Raw genomic sequence first — 10,428 nt, forward strand, 5'->3', positions numbered from 1 at the left:
TGGATGACTCTTTGATGGGAAGGGGTTTCATTAGCGTAAATGGTGTTAAAATCAGAGTCTCTGTTGTCAAATTCAAAGAAATCACTTCTGAAAAAGATGCTGCTACTATGGTGTTTGCACCTTCTTTATCGGTATTCTGCAAAGACATCCCACTCGTGCGTTCTGATATGGCTTTACATTAGTTTCTTGCTATGACTGAACAGAGGCTACCTAGTTTGCCCCTATAAGAAGTATGTCAGTAACGCTATACATCTTCCCTAGTCATTCAGGTAATAATAAGAACGGCAAATCGGATACTGATGACTGCACTGGATAGCCATGATCTGGTGACTCTCCCAATAGGCTCAGGCAACATCCTCTTGTCACCCAAGGATGACAGTTTACTGAAAAAAGACACCACATCTGATTCTATTAAAGCCACAGCTGCCCTTAAGAGTCTCTAGAATTGTAGACTCCTGCTGCCCATCCCTCAAATAATGAATCAGTAGCCATGAACAGATCAAAGAATAATTTTACACATCTCACACTTTTGCTTGAAGGATGTGGACTATTTATTGCATATCATTAGCATGGACGTCAGCTGCAGCAGTGCTTGAATCACCTGACTAATGATCTGCTATATCTTTATGGGAAGTAAGCAACTTTCATTTTTAATAAAGGCCCATCGTTTGTGGGCAGATATTTTGAAAGATTATTGTCAGACAATATTATATCATCAATTAAAAGACCTGATAAGCTTGCCATATACCAGTGTTGGATTAACAGGACAGTATTTTGTTCAATCAGTGTTGCATTTTACTTTTTATTATTAAATTATTTTTATTTATTTTTATTTTACATTTGTTGACCAGGATAGTCCAACTGGATGCATGTCCATTTTCGGCGGAGGCCCGGGGAGAAAAGCTTCAGGTAACAGAAACATTAAAAACATGTTACAGTTATAATTTTGACAAAGAGTACATAAGCAAGCAATGATAAACATATTCCACAGGTTAGAGTTTATGAAGGCAACAGAAGCTATTTTAATACCTGCAACCATGGCCTAAGTTGACTTTGTCTGTATAATACTTACTATCCCTCGTTATGACTTTTTTAAATATTGATCAAGCCATAAGTACTAAACTGGATAGATAGCCAAATGGATAACTACAATAAGTGAAGTTTTCTAGATTTTTTAATGCATATTTTTTCTCTAGAATTTTTTTTTGCATGTATACTTTCCACATCCATGTGTTCCACCAACCTGTAAGCCATTGCCACAAACACCATTCTTTTGCCAGTTTGGCAAGATGTCTGGTAACCATCCATTCACATCCATGGTAAAAGCCACTAGAGCACATCCATTACATATCAGGTGGGAGAAGTGTGTGGCACAGCCATCAGTGAGGTAACTATGAGGGAATGTTTTCTTTAAGTTTCTAACCCTATCAAATAAGCATTAACATCATTGTGGGACCTACAAACAACTATCTAAGTAGGAACACACATGCTCCACATACACCTTGCAAGCACTACCAGTGACTTGGTTTACTTGACCATTTCTATGCCCCCTCCCACAGCTGTGGCCTATCTGATGGAGAACAGCCCCTAACAAATCCTAAAACAGCATATCCTACAGTTGTAGTGTCCCCAAACCCCCCCCCCCTCAGATATGTAACATTATAAGAATAAGAATATTACAAGAATATAACATTAGAGGAATTGCTAGTGACACACACTGTTTCTCATTTAGGAATTGTAAGAACTTAAACCAGATTTTATGTAATAGCTCTTTGACCAGATTTAAGCTGATTTCCAACTTTTCCCTGCTGTATGTGCACCTGTTGTAAATATATTTTAACTTCAGATGTTTTTGTACATCCAGTGGATGTAAATATATACAAGCTGAGATCTTATGCAGACTGCAGGACCAGAAATGTTATTTATGCTGCTTGCTGTATTTTATGCAGTTCCTTTTATGTTGGCAAGACTAATCACTGTTTAAGGAATGCATTTCAAGACATATAAGTGACATTAGGTTAAATGACTAAGAATCCTTTGAAGAAACATATACTGGAGAATTATGGTCACAGTTTTCGCTTCTTGGCCTTTACAGGTCATTAACATTGAGCAGCCTGCCTGCCCCTGTGGGAATGGTTACTGACTTGAAACTGTAGTTTTATTGGCCATTTTGGGTCAATTCCAAAACTCCTTCATCTTCCTCTCTTAAAACCTGGTTGCCTCATGGTTTTGGCGTCTTTTCAGGCTTGTTGGCTGTTGGTGAAGCACCCACCAAGAGGAGAAAATGCTGAGAGAAGAAAGGAGCCACTTTTGAGATTTTAAGTATTTTTCCTCTGTTTATTTGCTAAGTTTTTCTGCATAGCCACTTATTTTGAGCATTTTCTGTCTTTTTAAACTTGATTTCTGCATTAGTAACTGTATTTAGAGCACAACCTAGAGCTGTTTACTGAATTTCCTATTTGCACTTATTTTTAAACTCGTTTTTTTCTCAAAACTTGCATTTTATCTGTCTTTGGCCTAGCACTCTTGTGTGGGGTCATTTACTGCACTGTTATAACTTGTTGATACTTGTGAACCTCTGCTATTTCTGAAAAAAACAAAAAAATATTGCTTTTTTCCCACTTTTCTGAGATTTAAAAAAGTTCAGTTACAGGCTTGCTGTTCTTGAACTGTTTGTAAGTTTCTGTGAGGCCATTTTTTGCTTGGGCTAAAGAGAAGTCTCTCTGTTGATCAGTGGCAGTGAAAAACATTGAGCAGCCTGCCTGCCCCTGTGGGAGTGGTTACTGACTTGAAACTGTAGTTTTATTGGCCATTTTGGGTCAATTCCAAAACTCCTTCATCTTCCTCTCTTAAAACCCTCTTTTGCGCGGTTTTGCGCATTTTTGTGCATAGCGCAACAGCGGGCAGTGCTGCCTAATTGGGTTTAAACTATTCCTGGCTCCACAAAGTCTGCTCTTCACTTTTTCCCTTAGAACTGCTCTATCTCTCAATTTAAACACCATATTCTCATTTTAAGGCCCTTCACTGGTCCAATTAAGTAATCCTACAAGTTAGCACTGTTAAACCATAAGCACTACTTACTCTTATACTCTCTATGATTACCCTGTCCTCTATTGGTCCGTCTTAAATTCAGTTTACCTATATTACTCTAGCATGTCCAAAGGTCAGTCAGTGGTTTCCTCTCCAGTCCAGCTGGTGAATCTGGGAATTTTGAGGCAATGTTACAACTGTCTCATGTACACGGACAACCCTCTCCTCCTCCAAACAGGTTCAAATATATGTGAGAGATGCAACTATTTAGCCAAACTGGAGGCTGAGCTCTCTCATCTCAAAACTGGTGTAACCAGTCAGGAGGAGAAGGTAACCTCACACAACACAATTCCAGTATTACATAGTCCCACCACATCAGTGAACCAAATACATAAATGCACAAAAACATACTCGGAGGCTCTAAATAAAAATCTACCTAAGCAACAGAGACCTCCAAAGCAGACATCCAAGCAAATGCTACCTCAAAACAAAACATGCACAACACATAGCCCACAAAGTCAGTGGGCCAAGCAGCCACAGCCCTTAAGGCTGAATAACACACCTGATACTCTTGTAATAGGTGACTCTATTGTCAGACACACTGACGCCATGCTCACCAGGCTGAATAAAGAGAAGGTCACGGTGAGCTGCCTGTCGGGTGCTAGGATCGGCCACATAACGCAAGCACTCAGGTCACTCCAAAGAAAATACAAATATGACTCAGTCATTGTACATGCTGGTGTGAATGACCTGAGATGTACCTCCCTGGACTACATGAAAAGAGACATAGAGGAGCTCTCTGATCATGTAGCCCAGGCTGGTATGACCCTGACCTTAAGCAGCATCTTACCCTCACCTAGAATGATGCCACAGTACAAAGACAAAATGATCAATTTTAACAATTGGCTACAATTTTGGTGTCATTCAAAGGGGATTCAGTGTCTGTCAGCCTGGGATGACATGCTCGACAAGCCACGTTGCTTCGCTAGAGACAGCTTGCTCCTGTCACCACTGGGCTTTTGGATATTGGCAAAGGCTCTTGCCACCCCCATAGTGCCTTTTTTAGGCAAGGCTCAAAAGTCAAACCCACCCCCATAGACAGCACAAGGAACAAGAAACTAAGGGTAATGCTGCTAAACACCAGAAATCTTAACCTCAAGATGCACACACTCGAAGCTCTCCTCAGTATGGAGAACATCGATATCTGTGCAGTGACAGAAACCTGGTTCAAGGCTCCAGAGAGCACCCCAGCACTACCAGGCTATACCTCATATCATGCTTTTCGGCCCCAAAACCTGGACCGAACCACAAAAGGAGGGGAGTTTCCATATTTATCAAGGATATCCACACCTCCAGGTTAGTGGCATTGCACGCGCATCGGAGACCATCCATGTGCAACTAACAGTGGGCAAGACTGCTTTTCAGTTTATAGCATCCTACAGACCACCCTCTCAAAGTCAGGAATCCCACTCGGCTTTCCTGAAAACATTGGAGAACATGAAGATCTCTCTGAACACCATTATATTGGGCGACTTCAACTACCCAAACATTGACTGGGGGCACTACTCAAGCCCCAGCACCTTAGCCCAAAGGTTCCTGGAAATTATAAACTCAAATGCTATGGAACAACTAGTCACCACTCCCACAAGAGGGGACAACATACTAGACCTGACCATTACCAACATGGGGAATCTATGCTCCACACCAGAAGTATATCCCTCATTGGTAAGATCAGACCATAAATTAATTTCACTGGATGTCCACATCCCGACCCCACCCCCAGCCCAGAAAACCACAGTGAAAAACTTCTCAAAAGCGAACTTCTCACTTCTCAAAACCAAAGTGGAATCCTTCAAGGCCCCAGGGCCAGTGAAAACTATGGCCCAAACTGCAGAATCCTATATAAACGCATTCTACGGACATCTCCAGGAATGCATGAATCATGCTATCTCAAACAAAACCAAGACCCAATCATCCAAAGGCAGGCGTCCAGTCTGGTGGACCCCTGCCATAAATAAACTGTACAACAGAAGGAGGAAGCTACTACATGATAGAGCAAAATCCCTAATAGGAAAGGCATCTCTGATCAGTACTAGCAAAAAAATACGATCCCTCATAAAATCCTCCAAGGCCAGCTTCGAGAGACAAATTGCACAGGACACCAAAGACAACCATAAGGCTTTTTTCAGTTATGTTAGAAACCTGGGATGCAACTCCCAGACTTGTTCTGAGTTGATTCTAAACGACAAAAAATACACTGAACCCACAGACATCGCCAATATCCTGGCAGACAGGTTCAGTGCAAACTTCTCCACCCCCTCTCCCCCAAAAGAGCAAGTATCTATCCCGGCAGAGGGCTGCCTCCCAAATATCTCTGATGCTCAGGTGAAGGCTGCCCTCTCCAAAGCAAAAAACACTGCTTCCATGGGACGAGATGGCGTCCCAGGTTGCGTCCTACATGACCTCCAAGAGGAACGAATCCCTCAAATAAAACAGCTATACAATCTCAGCCTCACTACAGGATATGTGCCCACAGATTGGCGTACAGCATCAGTGGTCCCACTCCACAAAGGTGGAGCCTCTACGGACCCTGGAAACTATCGCCCCATAAGCCTGACTAGCTTAGTCTGCAAGGCTATGGAGAGGATCATCATGGAGCTCATAAACAAAGACATTGGGGACCTACAGACACTAGATCCTACCCAGTTCGGCTTTGTCAAGGGCAGATCCTGCCTTTTTAACCTGGTTGACTTCTTTGAAACAGTCACCAAAGCTATAGATGAAGGGAAGGTAGTCCACACAGCCTATCTGGACCTTGCAAAGGCATTTGACACAATACCCCACTCGGGCATCATAGATAAGCTATCCAGCTTAAATATAAACCCCTATGTTACAAGATGGTTCGCAAACTGGCTCAAAGACCGAACCCACAGAGTGAGAGTTGCCGGAGCCATGTCAGACTCAAAACCGGTCACAAGTGGCGTCCCACAGAGTTCTGTCCTGGGACCACTCTTGTTCAGTATATACTTTTCCAAGGTACAGGCAAACGTGGGAGGACTATGGCTCACCAAGTTCGCAGACGACTGCAAACTGGGCACCATAATCAACTCTCCAGCTGACACAAACATCCTTCAAAAAGGTCTCACAGAGACAGATAATTGGTGCCAGCGCCAGGGTTTAAAGCTAAATGCCAAAAAATGTATAGTCATACCCTTTGGCAAAAACAATGTGCCCACAAATTACCACATAGGCGGAAACCCATTAAGTACAGAGAAAGTTATTAGGGACCTGGGGACCCAAGTTGATAGCAATCTCTCCTTTGAAAACCACATTGCCAAAGTGGTTAGAAAGACCTTCTACATAGCCCACCTTATCAGAGAGGTAATCGTGCCCCTTTATTCATCCCTCATCAGGCCCATCATAGAATACAATGCCCCTTTTGGGATGTACCTTACCCGACACATGCAGCAATTAGAAAGACCCCAAAAGTATCTCACCAAGAGGATCAAGGGTCTCAAACAGATGCCATATGCTGCTTGGTTAAAAAAACTCCAGCTCTGCTCAGTTGCATACCGCCTACTTCGAGGCGATCTATGCCTGACATACAAAGCTATGTCAAATCCAGAATTAATGGACATGCTCCACCTCAGTAAATCTAAATCCCTTAGAGCCACATGCTCGAGGGACTTGAACCTCAGCACAGAAATAAATAGAACTTGCTGGAGGGACAGGTTCATAACCCAGAGGCTCCCGTCGCTCTGGAATAGAATTCCAGTTCATGTGAGGCAGAGCACCTCACTGAATCTCTTCAAGAAGAATCTCGATAGGTGGATGGGGGATCGTAGGTTTGTCCCAGGGATTACTCCCGTGTCACTATTAGACAGAGGCACAGTAAACTAAACCTTAAAAAGGGCACAGTATACTCAAATCAAGGGGTGGCGTAAGCCATACAGAATTGGGCTAGGCTTATAATTGCCCCAGGGCAAATAGCCTAGTATGAACCTATGAACCTATGAACCTATGAGAATACAAGGTGAGGAGATTTAGTGAATGCTACTGAGACAGCTGGGATGAACTAGATAGGTAACTTACATGTTGATAAACTACCTGGGCTTAACAGCAATCTACCTCTCAAATCAGCTGTAATGGGCCGTAGGCTCTTGCAATGATTCTGATTCACTGGTGAAGTTTTTAAATAGAGAATTGCTTGCATGGAAGGTTTGATCTGATGAAGGATACTGAGTTATCCAAAAGTTTTATGACAGCCGTGATGGTTGCAGTGGTTGCTGCATTTGTTGGATACTTTTCACTATGGTGCTTTTCTTTGATAGCTGGATTCTTGTTTTTTGTTTTGTGTGTGTGTGTGTGTGTGTGTGTGTGTGTGTGTGTGTGTGTGTGTGTGTGTGTGTGTGTGTGTGTGTGTGTGTCTGTGTGTGTAAAATAGTGCCTTCTCCTGATTTATTATTTATTTATATTTATTTATTCCGGTTTGATGACCGGGGAGGTCCACTGGGCCTGGGGAACCCATTTTCAGTGGTGGCCCAGGGAGAAAAGCTCCAAACTACAAAGTTTAAGTACATGATTAAATTACAAGAAAATTACAAGATTAATTACAAAGAAAATTACATGATTAATTACAAAGAAAAATTAATGATTAGTTGCAAAGAAAGTTAGGATTACAAACAACAGGTAGCATTCTAAAAAAAAGAGAAATAAAATATTTACAATTGAGTTCACAGGGCTTAGGGAGGTTACTTTAGTGGAGGCTTGGGGAGAAAAGCTAGACATTAAAGTTTATTTGCAGAATACTTACAGTGGAGGCTCGGGGAGATAGCTCCACAATACAAAGTTTTATTACATGATTAATAACAAAGGAAGTTAGGGATTGCAAGCAACATGTAGAATTCAAAGGAGTGAGAAAAGAAATAAGCAGTTTAGCTTCAGGAGAGTGAAAACAGGCATATAGAATTGTGGCTAAATTTGCTGTGGTTTACTCAAATAATCATTAATTTAAAGTGAGGTTAGGGAGGTAAGATGGTTAACCTGGGGTAAACGGAGGGGAGAGCTTGAGAGGAATGGGTGGAAGAGTACAGTTGCATTTCCTATTTAGATAGAGGTAAGAATTAAGTTGACTTTTGAAGTTATTAAGGTTGTCACAGGTCCTCAGTGTGGAGGGCAGAGCATTCCATTTTTTAGCTACGGAATAAGATAGCAGAAGCTGCCCAGCAGGGTGCTTGGGTTTATGGATGATGATCAAGTTTTGGTGGGTAGATCTAAGGGGTCTGGGGGGGGGTTATAAGGTTGCAGAATATTGGATAGTGCAGGACACTTAGTAGGTTGGAACAGTAATTTGTGTGCAGTGGTGATTTGGTGGAGGTTAAGTAGATTGGAGAGTTCAAGCCAGTTTAGAGAGTGAAGGGAGGTGCAGTGGTGAGATGAGGATTTTGCATTTGTGGTGAATTTGGCAATTTTATTGTAACATACTTCCAGCTTGGAGGTGAGTGTGGAAGATAAATTAGTGAGCTGAGGAGCACCATACAGTAGAGAGGGGAGTAGGTAGGTAGTGGTGAGAGTTAGTCTGGTGGAAGGAGAGAGGAAGTGATTGTTTCTGTAAAGAAGGCCTAGTTTTATGTGGGTTTTCTTGATATTTAGCTGGATGTGATTATTAAATTTTAGGTGTTCGTCAATGGTTACACCAAGAAGTTTGGCTGAGGGTACGACCTCGATAATGGAGTTGTTAAGACTGGTGATATGGAGTAAGTTTTTGTCAACAGGGAAGGATTTTGAGGGAGAGAATAGAAGGATTTTTGTTTTGTTAGCATTTAGTGAGAGGTGATTTTGGAGCATCCAATTTTCAGTGGTGGAGAAAGCAGTTTGAGTTAGAAATTGGAGATCTTTTAGGTTAGAGGCATGACAGATCAGAGTGGAATCATAAGCGTATTGCACAATTTTGGTGTTAGGTATGGCTTTGTGGAAGTTGTTAGTAAAGATATTGAAAAGCAATGGGCCAAGGATTGAACCTTGGGGTACTCCAGTGGGGGATGGGAGGAAAGTAGAGGTGGCCTGGCCCCATTTAACGGCTTGGGATCTATCAGAAAGGTAGCTGGAGAACCAGGAAAGAGTTTTATTGGAGATGTTGAGGTTAGACAGATGATTTAATAGGTGACTATGGGAGATGGTATCGAAGGCTTTAGATAAGTCTAGCAGAACAGAGGATACGATATTGCCACAGTCACGAGCAGAATTGACAGACTGTAAGAAGGAGAGAAGGGCAGAGTTGGTACTGTGTCCAGGACGGAAGCCATGTTGGGTAGGGGAGAGTAGTTGGAGTTTGGTAAGGAATGGCAGGAGTTGTAAGTGGATACATTTTTCAAGAATTTTGGAAATTGGGGAGATGATGGCTATGGGGCGGAAATTGGAGGTGTTAAAATTTTTGCCACCCTTGTGAAGTGGAAGTATAAAAGCAGAACACCATAGTTTGGGTACATAGGATTCAAGTAGTGATCTATTGATCAGGATAGTGATAGGAAGAGCAACACTGTCAGAGGCTATTTTTAGGAAGGTGGAAGGAATGCTGTCAGGGGCATTGGAGCAAGGTTTGAGTTTGGTGAGAAGTCTCTTTATTAGTTTGGTGGAGATGGGTTTGAGTTCAAAAGTGGGGGGGGGAAGATTGAGCAGTAAGAGGTGGAGGGTTATTGTTGGTAAAGGTCTTGGTTAGCTCAGCAATAGAATAGGTAAAGAAGGTATTGAACATTATTGCAATTTCAAGTTCAGATTTGCTGGGGTCTGGGCAAGGGTTATTTTTTGTACCAGGTTTAAGGAGATAATTAATAGAGTTCCAGAACTGTGTGGGGTTTTTTGTGTGATTTGCTTGTAGTTTGATGTAGTAAGACTTTTTGTCTTTAATAACTTGTTTTTTGGCTTGGTTTCTCAGCTGTTTGTATTTAAATAAGATTTCTGGTTGTTTAAGTTGGAGGTAAGCTTTCCAAGTTTTATCTCTTTGTAGCATCATTTTTTTTTGGTGTCTTTGGTGAGCCATGGGGTGGTATTTGCTTTAACTCTTTTTGCTCTTATAGGTGCTAGGGTGTTAAGGGCAGTTATGAAAGTAGAGTTGAAGTAGTCAACGGCCGCATCTAACAGAAGAGTTTTTAAGGGGTTCCAGTTAGTTAGCTTAAGGGAGTCAGAGAAAGTAGTAGGGTTAACGTTAGAGAGGTTGCGGGTTTGAATGTAGTGGTGGGAGTGTGGGTAAATGGGTGTTGCCTGATGGATGAAGGCAGGGAGGTGATCTCCTAATGGGTCAGGAATGACACCATATTTTAGGACTTTGTTAGGATAGGATACTAGCATCCAGTCTAGTATAGAGCCTGGGGGGTTGTTTTTGTTAGGTCTAGAAATAGA

This window comes from Protopterus annectens, chromosome 2.part1 (assembly GCF_019279795.1).
Source record: "Protopterus annectens isolate FY-2018-M chromosome 2.part1, PAN1.0, whole genome shotgun sequence".
Classification (NCBI taxonomy): Eukaryota; Metazoa; Chordata; order Ceratodontiformes; family Protopteridae; genus Protopterus; species Protopterus annectens.